Raw genomic sequence first — 17,459 nt, 5'->3', positions numbered from 1 at the left:
CGGTGCAAACAAAGCGACAAAACCTTATCAGACAAATCTGCAAGAGTAGGGAAGGAGAAAGAAAGAATTGAAAGGGAAATTGTGCCATCTGTTTTAATCGAAACAGCGGAAAAGGAACGTGTGTAAGGTACATCATCGGTCGGGATAAAAAGAAAACAAAACAAACGAGACATATACGATGTCTGGGGTAGTGGACAATGTGGAAATGGTCGCGTGCACGCATGATGACATTTTTGTGATTATGACACTTTCTATCTATAAATGCTTCCATTCGATAAGTCGAAAACAGTTGTAAATTTGTGCGTGTGTAATTTTCATTGTGTCCTCTTGTGTTTTCCGGGTGGCATATAAATTTCGGCCGTAAACGTTCATTTCCGATAGTAAGGTCTTTCTTACATGTATCCAGGTTAGGTTGCCGCTGGCGTGTACAGTGTTTCGAGTGTAGTGCACTAGGTATCTACACCTATTGGGTGTTGGGAGGAACCTTAAGTCTCCCTCCAGAGCTTTGCAAAAAGAGCACCACTATTTGTTTAGCAGAAACCCTGACTGCTTAAAATGTTTGTTTATATGCTATAACTTAGATCATTTCAGTGATGATAACATGAAGGCAAAGTACAATAACCGAATAAAAAGTATCAGAAAAGAAGACAAAGTGACTACATCGACCGACACGGCCGTGCACTGGCAGCAGCTACAGCGAGCTATTTTTAATCACGGGGATAAAAGTGCAGCCCAATCTGCCGCGCGATTTGAACCCGCGATTCGGATTTAGGAGGCAGCTTGCTTTATCCATTAGGCGACGAGGACTTATTTTTTTAAAGGTGTATATTGAAGCGAATCAAACGAATAGACTGAAATGTAACAAAGGCGCACAGCTGCAGAGGTAATTTCGATCATCTAATGGCCTTCACATTTACTAAAGCACAATGTCATATAAGGCTATCAAACTCCGAGCGCCATAAAAATATGCATTGTTGCCTCTTTAGGGGAGGTAAGTACGAAGATATGATCGAAAGCGGGTGCCAGTCCGGAGAGACGTAATTTTCGTCAGAGGTCTGCTGTAATTGTGATACCATCTGATTAAAGCCCAGCTCGGAAGAATTGATTGGCTGGGCGTTGCGGCCCGGTATGAGCGTTTTCCACATCTTTTTACAAGCACGTCTGGGGGCAGAATAACATCTTTGCAATTAAGAGAAGTGTACAGAGAGAAAGGCTCGTTTAATCAAAGCTGCTTTTGTATTACCCCTTTTCCTGAATAGAAATACATCTCGTTCAGAATCAAAGCCCACGTGCACTTAAAAGATATTCAGTAAGCGTTGCAAACAGAAGGCCGGCAATGGCAGCCTTCATGAGGAGGGTCCGCTTTCCTGTCCGTTGAAGGTCGTAGACTGGCTGTAGAGTGAAGACGGAACCTACCACAGTACGGCACATTTTCGAAACCGAAACTTTGCACAGCTGCGAGAGGCTTTAGTCTATGCAGCTTGTTAAAGATTATAATGTGCAAGAATGACGCTGTTTCCTCAAACAGCGGACATAACTTTGCTCTTGTAAACCAGCGCCACGGCTTGAAGCCGAGTCTGACCAACTCGCCCACCAGTTCAAGTTGTATAACTTTGCTCCCTTAATGTACAATGTTCGTTACATTGCTCCTTTAGTGTCCCTTATCGGGGACAAAAGTTTTTGGGACGCGAGTTCTTGAAAAATGTTTATTGTCGCTCCACCTCGCTACCCAGTCGCCTGATATTGTTACCTGAGGAAAAACAATTTCAGCCTTCAATATCTTCGTTCCATGTCACGGGACTGGATAGCGAGGTGAAGCTACAATAAACGTTTTCCCAATAACTCGCGTCCCAAACACCTTTGTCCCCGATAGAACATGTGCGCATGCCGGTAGTTCATTCAAACAGTCATTGAAAGACGAACCCACGTTATGCTGAAGATACCGCCAGTATGCAAATTCTGTGATTGATGCCGAAACTGTATGCAAAGCAGAAATTTTTTTCGCACGTACTACTCGAAAAAGTGTGGGTGTTGAGCTCGCATGCATGAACTTTTGGATCACGATCCTAGAGACACGCGTTGACGCGACAAATGCTTATATCGAACACTTAAGGACGCTGAATTCTTGACGATATCGTTTTGTCAACTTTTTGATAGTAATATTGTTTTCAGAAACAAAGGGAAGCATTTGCCCTGACGTTGTTTTTTCAATTGCAGGCGATATGATCTTCATAGCTCAGATGAAGCATAGCGGTGGTGTTTGAAGAACATCGGGTTAGTGTATCGGACATGCACAAGAATTTCCTCTTGGAGTGTACTTATTGTTAAGACGATCAAATGCTAAGTAGATCATATGAACGGGGTATCGCTTATCGAGGATGTAGCTGTAAGCTTCTTTTCTTTATTTTCTTTTTTTGCTTTTACTTAATAGGGCTGATTTGTGAATCAATCGTGTATATTTGTGAGCGTTGCGCTGTCCGGTGCATGATATGCACTGCTTCTGCCGGCCGACCGACAACATGGAGGTGCTTAGGAGCGACAGAAAAGCAGTGTGTAAATATTGCAGACAATAAAGCGTCTATTATTATTATTATTATTATTATTATTATTATTATTATTATTATTATTATTATTATTATTATTATTATTATTATTATTATTATTATTATTATTATTATTATTACTGTTATTAATAGCCTACTTTCACTTCTGATTCGTTTCTGGGAGACTGTTAAAGAAGTAAAGATGGCAGGGCAGCAAAATATCACATGTAGTCATGAGCACTCGTGCATGGCCTTACGGGCGGTTAAGGACGTCTGATCGTCTGCACATTGCCTGAAGTTGGAAGATATATGCCTTGCTCCTACCTGTTACGATCATTTGATTTATTTTTACCCTTTATTCAAAAAATATTGTCCAACTGTGCGCAGTCCTCTTCCACTGGGTCGTGTTAGAACCAATCCTTTTTTTTTCTCGTTTTTCAGGACCAATTTTGTGGTTGGTGCCCTGACTGTTTCAGGATTTCAAGATTTCAAGATTTTATTTGTTCCTTTTTCAAGAAAGAGGGAGCTGAGGCAAAAGGCTGTAGTGCCTGACGAGGCCTCAGCTTCCATGTACAGTTTGCAGTACAGTGCAACGGGAGAAAAAAAAAATGAACACGTTACAAATCAAACAAACATTCAATTCATTACAGAGCAAAATAGAGAAGCGGGCTCACACATTCCATAAAACATGATCATAGCTGAGCAACAAAAATGACAAAGGCTGACTTCGCTTGCGCACGGAAAATATAGATGAAACATACAGGAATTGTGTATGTTTATGCATGTTTGTTGTATGTAGTTAAACAAGTTCACCAAAGGAAAACTTGTTCGTGGTGATCTAGTATTTTCTGACGTTATTTTTCATTAAACATTGCGGCGTCATATGATTCGCAGGCGAGAAATAATGAAAACTGCAGCTAACCGAGACTTCCGACCGCGTACTACCGGAACTCTTCCTCTCCCGCTTCCTACTTTTCTCTCTGTAACCGTTCCGTCAGTGTTTATGCTGGAGGCACGCGTTGCTCGGGCGCAAGCTGTACCCAAAGCAAGGGCAATGACAAATGAAGAAAAAAAAACTAATTTAACCAGCATGATAAATTGTCTAAATGCGTAACTTTTGTACAAAGCGTGGCAAAGCTGTTATCAACAACTTCCGGATCTTTCCACGGTTTTTGATACACGGGATGCAAGTTAAACAATTTTCTAAGAGCGCCGAAGGATTTTCAGAGGGAGGAGAAAGAAGGTGGCGGCGATGATGCGGGTTACAAGCACCGGCGGTGGAGGTGCGGCGCGTAAATTACCTTCGCTCGAGACTGGGGCGCCCCCTGGCTGTCGATCACGGCTGCGCGGGGCGGCCGTCGCGGTGATTAATGGCGTATGCAAATCGCTGTGGCCGCACGCCTCTTCGAGCTCCGGGAGGTGAAAGGAGCGACACCATCCGCTTTGTCGCACATCGCCACAATTCTGGGGCATCATTTGCCGCCTGGTGTTAGTTTATTTTTCCGGCCTTCCGCCACACTGCGCGAACAGCGTGCTAGAAAAGTTGATATTTCTTGCCAGGAGAAAATGATAGGCTCTTTTTTCTTCTCATTTGGCTGATTTATTTTTCCCGTAACATCCTAGGCTCTCTTTGCGACCATGTTTATGCTTTGCGTAAAGATGCTTTTCACTAACTTCCTCACCCCATTCGCTTATACTTCTGCCCCATTGCAAGTCTGAAGAAATAGTTTACTTTTATTCTCTCTTTAGGCGTTGCGACATTTTTGAGCCCCGCATTGTTTTTATCAAAGAGAGAGAGAGATTTTAATTATTACAGGAGAAGTGTGCCTGGTAGTAGATGAGGGAGAAAGAAAAAAATAAAGCGGAAACCGAATTCATCATACATAACACCCGCGCACTCACAAACACACAGAATTTTTAAAGGGCGCGTGTAAAACCGCGGTGTGAATGATGTGAGAAGAAAAGTTAAGCGCATGCGAAACAAACTGCAGCTGCAATGTTCACGAAGTTACCTTCCTTTTTTCGGTTGTATAATGAACTGCTATTAACCTGAGGAAGCATTCCTGAACATAGTACTTACCTAGCTTTTGTGACGATGATGTGGTGGTGGTGGTGAAAAACATTTATAGTGCAATAAATATTTACAGAGAGGTGATTGGGGTAGGCCCTATTGGCCCTTTCCCCTAACAATACTAGGTGGAGCCCCTATTCCGGGGCCCCATTGGCAAGCAACGCCGCCCGCGTCCGGTGAACCAAGGCCTTTTGGGTCTTTAGGTCCTGACAGCCGAGCAGGGCCGCCTCCCAGTCTTCTCTGGTGGGGTTGGGGTTGGGGGGGATAGATGGGTTGGATTGACACGCCCAAACCATGTGGAAGGTGTCAGCCATCTCCCCACAGAACTGGCACGTGCCATCAAAGGATTCGTTGAAATGTTTAAGTACCGCCGGGCACAGTACAGTGTTAGTAAGAATTTTGATGAGGAGGCGCTCGTCAGCGCGATCCAGTCCCTTACAAGGGGCCGGGTAGCGCCGGTGCTCCTCCTTGTAGTAATCGGTGATGTGTTTGAATGTAAGGGCCAGATTGTCTGATTGGGAGTAGGCTTCCAAGGACAGGGAGATAGCCCGGGGAGAGAGTGCGCGGGCGGCCTGATCGGCCTGTTCGTTTCCCTCTAGGCCCTGGTGACCGGGGGCCCAAATCAGGTTGCGTGGAGTTGGATCTTCGCATCGGCAGCTATATTCCAATATGCGCCAGGCAAGCGGGGGAGCCCAGCCCAACTCATAGTTCCGACAGGCCCCTCGCGAGTCGGTGATGATGTGTTTCGACTTGGGAGTAGTGAAAGCCAGAGCAATGACAATCTCCTCCGCGTGTGCTGCGCTGTAGGCTTTGAAAGTGAGCCCGTTAACTGTGTTTGTGTTGTGTACGACTGCGGCCGTGTACCACACCCCGTGGTGTGGGCCGGCAACGTCCACGTAATACACATGTTGTTGGTTACCATAGTATCGCGCCAACGCTTCCGCGCGCGCCTGGCGACGACCGCTATGGTCTTCTCTGGACATGTTGCGGGGAAGGGGTCGGACCCGGAGGGCGCGTCTCCAGGGTTCTGGCACTCTCCCTTTCCCCAATATGGTAGTCATGTTTGATGTGTAGCCGGTCCAAGAGGCGGCGACCGGACGTGGTCTGTGCAAGACGCGTGTATTGGTTGACTAAGTGGGCTTCTCGAAGCTCCCGGAATGTGTTTACCACGCCCAAGGCCAGAAGTCGCTGGTTGGACGTGGTGACCGGGAGGTCGAGAGCCCGCTTGATGACTTTCCGGTGGATGACCTCCAGTTGGTCATCATCATGTTTGCGCAAGTGCAAGTAGGGGGTTGAGTAGAGGATTCTACTCGTCACGAAAGCATGGGCAAGCCGCAGTGCATCCTTGCTTCGTAATCCGCCCCGCTTGTTGGAGACCCGGCGGACCATGCGGCCCACCTGGTCTCCCACTGTGCGAAGTTTGGCTAGGGTAGTGTCGACCCTGCGTTGATGGTGTATGAAGAGACCAAGGACGCGGATCTCCTTGGACTCCCGGATCGGTCCCGAGGGGAGACTGATGCAAAGCGGAGTTGTGTCCCGAGGGGAGGGACGTATGTGCACAAATTCTGATTTAGATGGGGCGCACTGGAGTCCGCAGTAGGCCGCGTAGTCGTCGACTAGGGTCGCCGCTGCTTGCAGGCCGGATTCCATGTGGCCCAGGTTACCTTGCGTGGCCCAGATTGTAATGTCATCCGCATAAAGAGCGTGATGTATCCCGGGCAAAGAAGACAATTTAGAGGGAAGATGAAGCATTGCCAAATTGAAGAGGAGGGGAGACAGGACCGCGCCTTGAGGTGTTCCCCTCGAGCCGATGGTATATGGCCCGTGTTCCGCATCTTGTATGCGTATGTAGGCTTGACGGTCGGTAAGAAATTGTTTTATGTAGTTGAATGTTTTGTGGCCACAGTTGGCGTTACTGAGGTGGTCCAGGATTACTTCGTGTTAGACGTTGTCGAATGCGCCTTTAAGATCCAAGGCCAGGACCACCTTGTCGTTGTGGGGATATTCGACAGGATCTAAGATGTCGTGGTGAAGCTGCAGAAGTATATCCTGTGCTGACTTGTGAGGGCGAAAACCGAACATGGTGTCCGCGAAAGTGTGCTGTGTTTCGAGAAAATCCAGTTCTCAAGGTTGTCACGGGGCCGCCGTCATTGCCATAAACTGACAGTTCTTACAGGAAAGCTTCACTCAAACCTACACTGGACAAAGCAGGTCCTCCTGCACGTTTTTCCACTGACTCGGGGTGGAAACGCGGCCGTCGCACGGCTACTACGCGTAGTAATTTGCCTCGCACGCACGTGCTAACGAATAGCGCATATTTGAGCCACCTCCATAATGGATTCCGCATGGGTTTTGTGACAACGACGCGCAGCAGGAGTAGCGTAAATTTCGGTAAACAGCTCACGGGTTATACACGCTGAAAAGGTTTTGAAACTTCGGGCTTTGCGGGATATCTATAGTTGCGGACTATACAGTATTTTCTTTTTTTTTTAACATTGCCCAATATAACTCGATTTTGAGCAAAAATGCAGAAAAATCTAATGTTTCAGGCAATATTGAGCCCTACGTACTATTAAGCGGATACGGACTGTATACAGGAAATTACGGTGCATATGTACTGTCTCACGTAATATGAACCAAAAAAAGGACAGAAAGAAAAGCAGAACAGAACTGGAGTACTATTGTGAGCGCTCAATCAGTGTAATAGAGGCTATTTTTGCTTGACATACTAATAACCTAAGCAGCAGAAATAAACAACCGATTTTGTTTAAATACAAAATGAGAAGACAAATTTTCCCGTATTTACACTGCTGACCACCGTAAGAAACTACAAACGGCGCAATGCTTCGGACGGCAGTTTCGCGCCAGATGTGCAGTCGCGGTGGTGTATAGGCATGGGAAAGCTAACCAGAATTGGCAGAGCGATGACTAAAACCACAGGAAACTATCAGAACACGAACAGATAACATTAAAACATGCCCGAGAGTGCAGCCATACGCGCCTTGGTGAGCATAATTGGTATTAGACAACCTGAAGAGCCCTCCCCTCACCCACCCCCCTTCCCTCTCTTCAAAAGAAGGATAAACTTTATCAAGAATAACAAAACATTGAGGCGATAATACATTCGTGGAAATTCGGATGATGAGTGTTAACTGATATTTGTTGTGCTTCTGCGATTTATGATTTCACTCGTGTCTCTTCCCGCTTGCCAACCCGGCCGGGACCTAACCCGTGTCCTAGGTCTTTTCAACGAAGGCGAAATGTCAAAGGCAACCGTGTGCTGTGTGATGTCAGCGTACGTTAAATGCCCCCGATGGTCAAAATTGTTCCGGAGCCCTCCACTACGATGCCTTCTTTCTCTCTTACTTCGCTCACTCCCTTCTCCATTCATTCCTCCGCGGTGCAGTTCAGGTGTCCACCGGGTAACGAGGCGGTTACTGCGCTTTGCTTTCCTAGAAACTAATTTTCATGTGCGGACACTTGATGTTGACTGCCCCGACTACTATGCATAGGCCTGGAACTTTAACCTTAAGACCCAGAGCTCTAAAACAACAACAGCAATTATTAGACAGATGATTTGCGTAAACTAGGGTATTCGTTCTGGGACGAGGACGTTGTCAGAACATTAAAACAGGGCGACCAATTGTGCGAAACGCAACTCATCTGCGGATTCTGCAGTGGCGATGCATGGTGATGGCTGCGAGGGTGATGTAGCCTAACTCACCATTAAGTAAACATTAATAAAAAGAGTAGTGTTTGCGGCTGGTTAAGTATATAGTTAATAGCCTCTAGGGAAGCACTCTCGTGCTGTTTCATACAACCAGGTATCTTAGGGTTAGTCGTACCCAGCGCTGTAGAAATAACAAAGTTTTGAGATTAGATGTATTCGGACAAACTCGTAGAAATATCAGACGTCACAAGGTCTCTAATCAAGGCGTACAATCTGCAAAACATTGAAATCAAGAAAATTTTTAAAACAAACTCAGTGCTGAAGGCGCTCACTGCGGCCACGACTGTTGCTTGTTGCTTTAGCCACCTGGTCCCTAGCCAGGGTTGTGCAGTAAACAATGTGCAATAATTAAAATTTGCACTGCTGTTGCATTTACGCCGAGTGTGGTAATTACCTGCAACACGGCGCGCCAGGATGAAAAAAAAAAGGAAATGTTTGCTCTAAAAACGCGGTAATGCCAGAATTCTGGCAGGAGGCCCAGGGATTAACGCCAATCATAAAAGGCTTTCCAGGCAGCTCGAGGGATTAGGCGCGGCGTGTAACCGGGGTAACACGCATTTTCGTTACGTCCAAAAATGCTAAAAAATGGAGATTTCGGACGCTTTGCTGCTATAAAAGAAAACAAAATATGTTAATCTACTGTTTCTAGCAACTCACGAATGAACAGCTCGATAGAATGGTCGGGTCTGGTTTACAGCAGTGTATGAGGTTGCGTAAACGTAGGAGCAGGGCACTTTGACCTAAGGAAGGAAGGAAAAACTTTATTTTACTCTAGTCCTTTTTCCTGCGGGTTGGGAGCATCTTCAGAGACGTTTTCTCCTTGATTTTACCCCCAGGAGTCTTCTCTGTCGAAGTCGTCCGCCTCTAATCAGTGGTCGGTTGCCCTCAGTCCAGGGCTCCGCTGGCCACTGCCGCCCGTTGAGCTCGCTGTACCAGACCTTCTTGGTCTTCACAGCGGTCGCTGGACAGCAGAGTCTCCCACTGCTCCGCACTCGGGTTTTGTATTTTGGGGACCACGTCTATCGCACAACAACATGGGACAAATACGTTTGCCCTTGTTAGGGCTTTTTTGTATACGAAAGTTCCGTTTGTTCTCTTTACCAACTTCTCCAACAAAAGTCTGTTCTCTTTATTTCAAATTATTTTTTGTACAGCCTTCTAGCACTATGATTTTAGAGCCCCGAAATATATTAAGGAAATGAACTGGGAGTTCTATAGATGGAAAAGTTGCATCGGAAGTGCAATTACTTCTATAGCTTATAGGCAGTTCTATCCCTTTTGCTCTCGAGACGATTTTTAATCGCGACAGTAGTCCATTTGTTTTGCCTGAAATGTACCAGTTTTTTGTTTACTGACAGAAAATTTTGCCGAGTCTATACAGAAACATAGCCTGCAGTAATTAATTATTGTTCTTTACAGTCCATTGCGCGTGAACCTGATAATCATAACATCATACGGGAAATACCCCAAAGTACTGTCTGATCCGAAGGCGAGCTTTCTAGAGAAAAGTTTTGTAAATTTTGTCATAGAAAATGATTTGCACACTAGACCATCACTTTAGCTGTGCATTTATCTTACCTAAGTTATCCTGTTCGGAACAAGTGAGCTTTCAGGAAGCAGAACAGACTCGTGCGCGACACTTCCGTTTATGCGAAGCGTGTCCAGAGCGCACGAGATACCCAAATCGGTTCACGGCGATGCTCAGTCGCGGTGACGAGCGACATGATATAGCTTGGAGTGAAGTACATCAGGAGTCGTATTCGCAGTAGTCTATCCGTAAGAGGCTGAGTGATATGAGAGCAGAAACATAAGCCAGTTGTGGAAACAAACGAGGCAGCCATCAGATAAAAGACACCTTTAGCATACCATGTACCGTGTTACCTTTAACGGTACCGGAGTACCGGGAGCTTGCGCGTAGCCAATGCACATGCGCAAATCGCCTTGACGGAGCCAGATGGCGCCAGGTACCCGGCAGCTGCGCGCGCACCTACCACATCAGGACCAATCAGCGCGTGCTCACCGGCGGTGGGCGGGCTACCGGTAGTTCGGTAATGGCAAACGCGGTACACGGTATGCTAAAGGTGTCTAGTAATGATTATGGCATGGCATGGCATTGTCATAGAATTACATGACATGACTTGTCGTGACATGAATCAGAAGGTCGTGACATGACATCACAAGGGATGTCATGGCGTGACATGTTACGATGCAGTGCGGCACGGTACCGTACGGTACGGTACGGTGTTGCATGTGAGCTTCAAAATTCCTGTCACGAATCTGCCCGAAGAGAGACGTCGTAGTGAAAGGCATCGAATCAATTTTAATCTGGTTTTTTCAGCCTAAACTTGCATCACACAATTCAAGGGCGTTTTCACAATTTTCCCCGTCCGAAATGCGGCCGCTTAGGTCGAAATTCGATCCGGCGACCTTGTACTCAGCAGTAGAATAACTTTTACACTGCGCCGCCACTTTGGGTCCGATTCAGAAAGCTGTTTGCATGTGTCAGCACGAACGATAAAACCTTTCAAAAAAAAAAAAAAAAAAACCCGGCTGAAATGTATAGCGAGCAACAGCCATGATATTATAAGCCTCGTTTGTCTTGCTCCACATCGTTATGGGGTAAGAGGAATCATGCTAAACTTCGTTTTGAAAGATTTCGAAATGACAGGAGTCTCGTGCGAGACAACTCTCTATAAAGTCAAGCTTCATTTCCTTTGAACCCTGTGGAGTTGGTTCTCATTTTACTAACCCCAGTAAAGCAACCTTTTTAAGGTCGTGTCGCTCACGCCCTGTGCTGTTCACTGTCAAAGATACAGGACAAAAAACCACTTGAATAGTTTAGCATTGACAACCACTGCACGCATCGATCTTCGATTGAAGTCGTACACGCTCTCTTGATTCGCTCTTCGACCGCTCAAAAGACGAAAAACGCATGCGACCCTTTTCTCTGCTTCCTCGAGCCGCAAACCTTCACCCCTATCCTGTGCTGTACGCCTACGCGGTTTGCCTTTAAAGGCAATCGCGTTGCTTTAATGTCCCGGTTGGTGTAGGCTGAAGGCGTGAGCCCATTACCTCCGCTCGGCGCCGGAAATAGATGGTTCGCAATCACAGGCTGCTGTCAATGTCTCGAGGGCGTTTGTCGCAGATCTAGAAATACGCCTGCCTGCCTCGCTTTCTAGAAACGCATGGTCGGGTCAGAAATTCCTCCGTTACAGAGGCTGACACGCCTTTAACTTGCTCTTAGTCTATGTGCCTACGTGAGAACATTAAATAAAGAAAAGATCAACGAAGATAATTGAAGCACAGAAGACTAAACAACAGCAGAAACGAGATAAGTTCGTTCCTGGCAGGCACAGCAGAGCTAGTGAATGCACTTAATCGAAAGTTCGCATTCTTGCTCACTGGTCCAAGTATGAAACTGAAAACTTCAAAAACAACCATCTAAAAAAATCGCTTTTACAAAAGAGCCTTTGGATCTTCTTTATACTTTCCCGTTATCGTCCTTTTCAACACATTCCTCTTTCATATTTTTTTTTCTAAAAGGAACTTCCTAGTTCTGCCTCACTTCACTTCTGCTTGCGTTAGTTTTTGCGCCTCAGTGAGCTCACCGCAATTTTATTTCTCTTCAAAGCTCTATTGATCTTCGTGCTTGTTTATTATTCCCAAGCAAGAATTGACAGAAAGAATAGAGCGGGGGCTGCCCCGTTTCTTTTCTTTCTTTCATTTTTTTCATTTCAATACGGATTGTGAAGCGCTGAAAAAGGAGAGAAAAAAAACACGAAAATGAGGAGGGCAATCCCGGCGGGAAAGAGAGATCGGCACGTTTCTTCTTTTTTTTTTTTTGCACTCTGCCATAATTCTTCTTGTGACGCATTTCATGCTTTTTACTCAATTTCCTGCTTTAAGTTTCTTTTTTTGCTTTTTCGCTCCATTCTTCAGCCGGAGGAGGCAGCAGGGGAACAGGAATGAAATCGATATCACAGCTCGCCCGGGGATCCCTTCGTGCGATCGGCCTGATTGGGGCTCCACCCATGCGGTGTTAGCGGAGCCCACCTTGTCTGACAAGCCTTCGCCGCGTTGCTCGCACCCGGGGCGGGAGAGGAGGTGTGGAGAGAGGTATAGGAAAGAGAGAGAGAGGGAGAGGGAGGAGGGCGACCTTATCAGCGCTTTCCGCTCCGTCCTTTTAAAGAAAGCTTGCTCGCTCAAGGGGCAGAACACCTGACGGCGAAGAATCACCGGAAAGCTGTCTGCGGGTTTTTATTTCTTGCTTTTGGACAGTCGCCAATGTAATTACGGGGCACCAGGCGCAGCAATGCGCTGGCGTCTGAGGTTGACGGCACTTTGCTAAAGTATTTTTCAGACGTTCCTTTTCCGACGAACATGATTTCTGTTGTTTCAGTTGGCTAGGAAGGGGTTGCATTTGTTTATGATCTTTCATCGCACAAGAAAGGATGCAGAGAAATTAAAACAGAAAATTTAAAAGCTGTGAGCAAGCCGAGGTTTCCATGGAGCTTGTATTACTGTGAGAATACCGTTAAATTACGTTTTAATTGATACAACTTGCCTCAGTAGACTCTCTCTGGCCCTTAACCGATATGCTTGGTCGAACAAAAATGAAGGCAATGACCAAATCGGCGCATACATGACCGTGATTCGAGCTTGTAGACTGAGAGATGCAACTGAACAAGTGAAAATGAACTAGGCGAGGGGGAATAAAGCGAGGCAACCGGTCTGTTTATTAACTGTTACCGCATTCTTTGTATGGCTGAGGGATGTGTGGTAAGTAAAGTTTCTCGTTGTCTCTGAATTATTGCGACAAAAGGTAATAAGGAGCTGTCATGTTGAATGATAGAACCAGAACATTCTTACTGGGCCACTTGCACCGCCTGCGGCCGTTTCGCAAAGAGGCGCGGATCTTTGTAATGCGTTGGTACTGAGCGAACACGTTGAGTTACTTCTATCGACGTGTACAAGTCAAAATTTTTGCTCCCAGAAGCACAGCTTAAAGGATGAATAACTGTTAAAGGATGAATAAACTAAAAGTCTCTCCTGGCAACATGGCCAATTCAGTGTGGCCGGACGGACATTGTGGTCGTATTTTATGCTAGCGAGTAACAAGAACAATCTCTTGAATGGCTGCTTGAGAGATCTGCGCTGCGAAGCGCTGTTGCACTGAAAATGCGCCTTTAATGGTCCGCATCCAAACTAGTCGCTTAAGTGAGCGAAACTTTTGGGAAGTCCGCGCCTCACACCTCACACTGCCTCCAATAGCGGCGCTGATGTTACTCCGATCTTAGGGTACCTCGATACAGCTGTATCGGGGAACCACATCTGTTCTCGGTGGCAGCTTCTATGCGTGGTTGGTACTACTCGAATTGTGCCTGTCACCGTGGTCAAAATAAGGACCAAGTGAACAGGAAAAAAGTACGATAAATCGAAAATAAGCAGAAAATGGCCCTTGACAGTGCGGTATGTGCGGCTCCACTATGCCCTCAGCAATACCTTGGTTATTTGTGGAAATTGGTACTAGCGCCCCTGGAGGACGACGGCTGTTCTTTACGTCTCTGCCTTTGACGAAACGACGTGAAACACTGGCGGCAAACAAAGCAGAGCAGAAACAAACAGAAGAACGGTACAGATTTGCGTTTCGCAAAAGCGCACTTAAAAGTGGAGTTGACGCTGAGGACTACCCCATCGAGTTTGTTTTTGGTGAAATCCAATAGTATGACTTTGTGCGGCTCTCTTGGCCATTGTTCGGCTGGAAAACAGCTACTTAATGCTGACATATTGAAAGTTAGAATAATTTTTTTTTTTTTTATGCGGTTGGTTTCAAACTTTTGTCGCCGGTGATGTGTAGTACGTCGGGCACTCGTTGATCGCGGTCAAGAAGAATTGAGCTGTGTGTTCTAGCCTCAGAGATCGTTGATTAAAATCCTCATGACATCACCAATTTCTTTTTTTTTTTTTTGTGAAAACGATCTGCGGCTGCGCTACTCAACATTTTTTAGGTTTCTATACTCCGCGACAGCTTTTTCTGGAATAGAGCGGATACTACGGAGACGAAACAAGCTCTCTCCTTCTCCGCAACGTAGTATAACCGCCGCTTGCAGTTAATAGTCTTTTCCTCAAACATGGTATATTGTAAAAGTTGTTTTTCGATGTATATTTATAACAAAACTGCAATGTTTTAACGCTGAATATCAAAGAAAAGCATTTTGCTTGACCGCAACAAATTTGCTAGGCACTTCTAGTTTCGAGAAGTTTCCATAGATGGCGCTAGCCACCCTCAAGGTCGATGTTAAGGTACCGCGCATAGAGCAACGTACCATGTGGCCAACACAACGTCGTGGGGCTGAACTACTTGGCGGAATGACACAGTTGCATACGTTCCGCCCCTTTGACTTTTCCTTCATTTCCGCGAAAAGTTGTCGCCGTGTATCGCTTATAGAAGCTCCGTTTTCAGTGAGTGTAGCCTGCTTGTCGTTTTAATGTGGTAATCTGTCGAAACAGGTCAACTTCAAGCTGTCCCCAGTATCCCTTTAAGGTGCGCAGCATTGCCTGCTTCACCATTTCCGCTCCAGAACTCAATTCGGAGCAAATCGAAAGCAAGGTGATTTCCTCGTGACAGCCGCTGCACAAAGATTAGCGGCGGTCGTAGAGAAGGGCATTACCGCGGCGCTCTCGAACGAAGCCTGTCAGTGCACGCGCAAGCGGTCTCCTCGCGTAATCGGCTTTCCGCGGAAAAAACAGGGAGCCCGTGCGTTCAATTTTGCCGCAGTGGCCGCTGCCGCTGACAGACGCGGGCACCTGGAGGGGAACGCCGCTCCTCGCAGGGCCGGAAATCAGTGTTCTCTTTCCCCCCTCCCCGCTTTCTCTCTTCTTCAACCCTTCGGCGACATCCGGGGGCAGAAGCGTTGGTAGGAAAAGCTGCGGGGTAATGCGCCATCGAACGCGCACACGTACTTCGTCGCTTCCCAGGTTGTGTGGCGTGATGCACGCTCTTGCTTGGCGGAGCACCTCTCCTGCTCTTGGCTGGAGCGCGCCAGTGCGTTAACTCGAAATGCGTTATGTTCAAGAGCTGTCCGTGTTTGTCTGCACGCAATCGATGGCGCGCCGTTCTCTGAACTCTCGGAAGGCGCGTTCGATTCGATGCACTCTCTATCTTGTGACTTGCGTCGAAAGGAGTTCATGGCCGCCCTTTCCCTTAATTTGCTTGTCCATTTTTTATTTGCTTCTGTATATTAGTGTGATTTTGTATCTTCGCCGGCTACTCTGTCTGTACCTTCAATTTGATAGTGACAGCGTGAACGAATTCCATCTGCTTTAAGTAACGCGGAAGTCGCGATTGCTTTAGCCGTATAGCGATTCAGAACGCTTAAAAACGCTCTGGCTCCTTCCGCTGTCTTAACTCGGCAGCTTTAAGCCTCCTGTCCCGGCGTCGTCCGGGTGGGGTTGCGCGAGAAATTCACGCCATGCGTGACGTCACGCGTGAATGTCCGTAGTGTAAATGTGAAGTAAAGGTCGGTGCATGTCTCGCATGTCTTAACTTTACAAAGGAACTGATTGTATGTACAAAAAGAATTCCATAAATTTCAGTCTCGAATCTAACCCTCACGTTGCCAGTCAGGCACTACGCCACGTTCGCACACTGACTTTGCTCAGGTACAAGGCAAGGGGAGGGGAAGAGGGGTGGAGTGATGTGTGTGTGTGGTGTTTCGCTTAATTTGAGGGTTACTTTGAGGTTATGGGCTACTTTGAGGGTTATTTTGAGGTTAAATTAGTGGAGTGAACTAGATACGTGCTAATTAGTAGCACACTAATTACAGGCACATTATTTACGCGAAGTGCACCTTGTAAGACTTCAAAGACAAGGATGTGGAAAATGTGTTGCGATAATTTGATAAATTTTTAAATGTAAACAAAAAACGCTGACTGCGTGTGAAAAAAAAAAGAAACAGCTGAAGGGCGCCATTAACGCTGTCGCGTGATACTCTTAAAGGAGGCGCTAAAGTTTCCCCCTAATTTAAGCTTTTCGGGCAGCCTTAAACTCTCTCATAGGCGCTGTAGAGTATCCATTTCAACGTCTTCAGAGTCACCGGTGAACCATGCGGCTAAAAAGCGACATTTCGTTCAATTATTCGCGAAATTTAGCCTTCCAGTTCCTCGGTAAAACCACGAGAGGTATCCAAACGACACCAAATAAACTTTGCAGAGATTTTGTTATGCTTTCTGCTCGTATCTGTACAAGCGGTACTTGAAAGGAATCCCTTTACCGTTGACAAACACACGCGACTCACTAGATGCGGTCACACGCAGTGACTCGCTCTAAAGGGAAACATAAGCAGATACGCGCACGCGGCGCTGCAAACATCATCCGCCGAAGCAGCAGGCCGGGAAGTTGGCGAACAAGTAAACCAGCAGCGTGAAAAAGAACTGAGAAGGACCATGCTGCACACAGCGTCACTGGGTGCCGGAAAGGCTCTCCATTGACGAGCATCTCTCTCTAATGTGGGACACGTCGGCAAGCAGCAAGAGCCCGCGGCCACCGCCGCTGCAATACGGCGAACCGGCCGGGCAGGCCGCGCAGCGTCCGCGGTTCTCAAGGGAACCGCACAGCAGGCAGCGCTGTTTCCTAGATAGCGGAGCGCTGTTCGTGCTCCATACCGACAATCCTGAGGGCCCCTTTTTCCCATTGCCCGCGCTTCTGCTTGCTCCGGCGCCTTGGCGCCGAATATCAGCAGCAAGAAAGGCTCCGCCGACTCAGGAGGCACACGGGCCGACGGTTCCCAAGGAACAAGAAAAGGCGCCCCAACGATCCAAGCGCTTGCGGAACGCGGCTCTTCAAAGCGGAAGATTCCCCCCCCCCCCCCCCTCCCTCGGCCCCCTTGTCTACGGCTGCAGGCAGCCACGCTCGATATCCGACACCGGTGCGAGGATGACGGCGGTACTGGAGGATGAGGATTTGGACAAGCATCGCCGCTGGTGTCCTCCTGCTGTTCGCGGTCGAAGGCTGTGAAGTCCCGAATCGGCGAAGAAGACGGGGCTCGGAACAGGATGGCGAAAAGGAGGAGTCTGCTTTGCGGCTGCGACTAACTTCCAAGTCTCGCTGTACTGG

The 17,459-nt window shown here is 47.1% G+C and overlaps 1 protein-coding gene across 2 annotated transcripts in view; it reads right to left on the bottom strand.

Moving 5' to 3' along the window:
• Positions 1-17,459, bottom strand: part of LOC149372036 (cell adhesion molecule Dscam1-like) — a 197,521-nt gene that overhangs the window by 84,848 nt on the left and 95,214 nt on the right. The window lies entirely within an intron of this gene.

This window comes from Amblyomma mixtum, chromosome 1 (genome assembly GCF_055824585.1).
Source record: "Amblyomma mixtum isolate Tamu chromosome 1, ASM5582458v1, whole genome shotgun sequence".
Lineage (NCBI taxonomy): Eukaryota > Metazoa > Arthropoda > Arachnida > Ixodida > Ixodidae > Amblyomma > Amblyomma mixtum.
The sequence above is the reverse complement of the archived record's forward strand: the minus strand, read 5'-3'. Positions and strand labels throughout refer to the sequence as shown.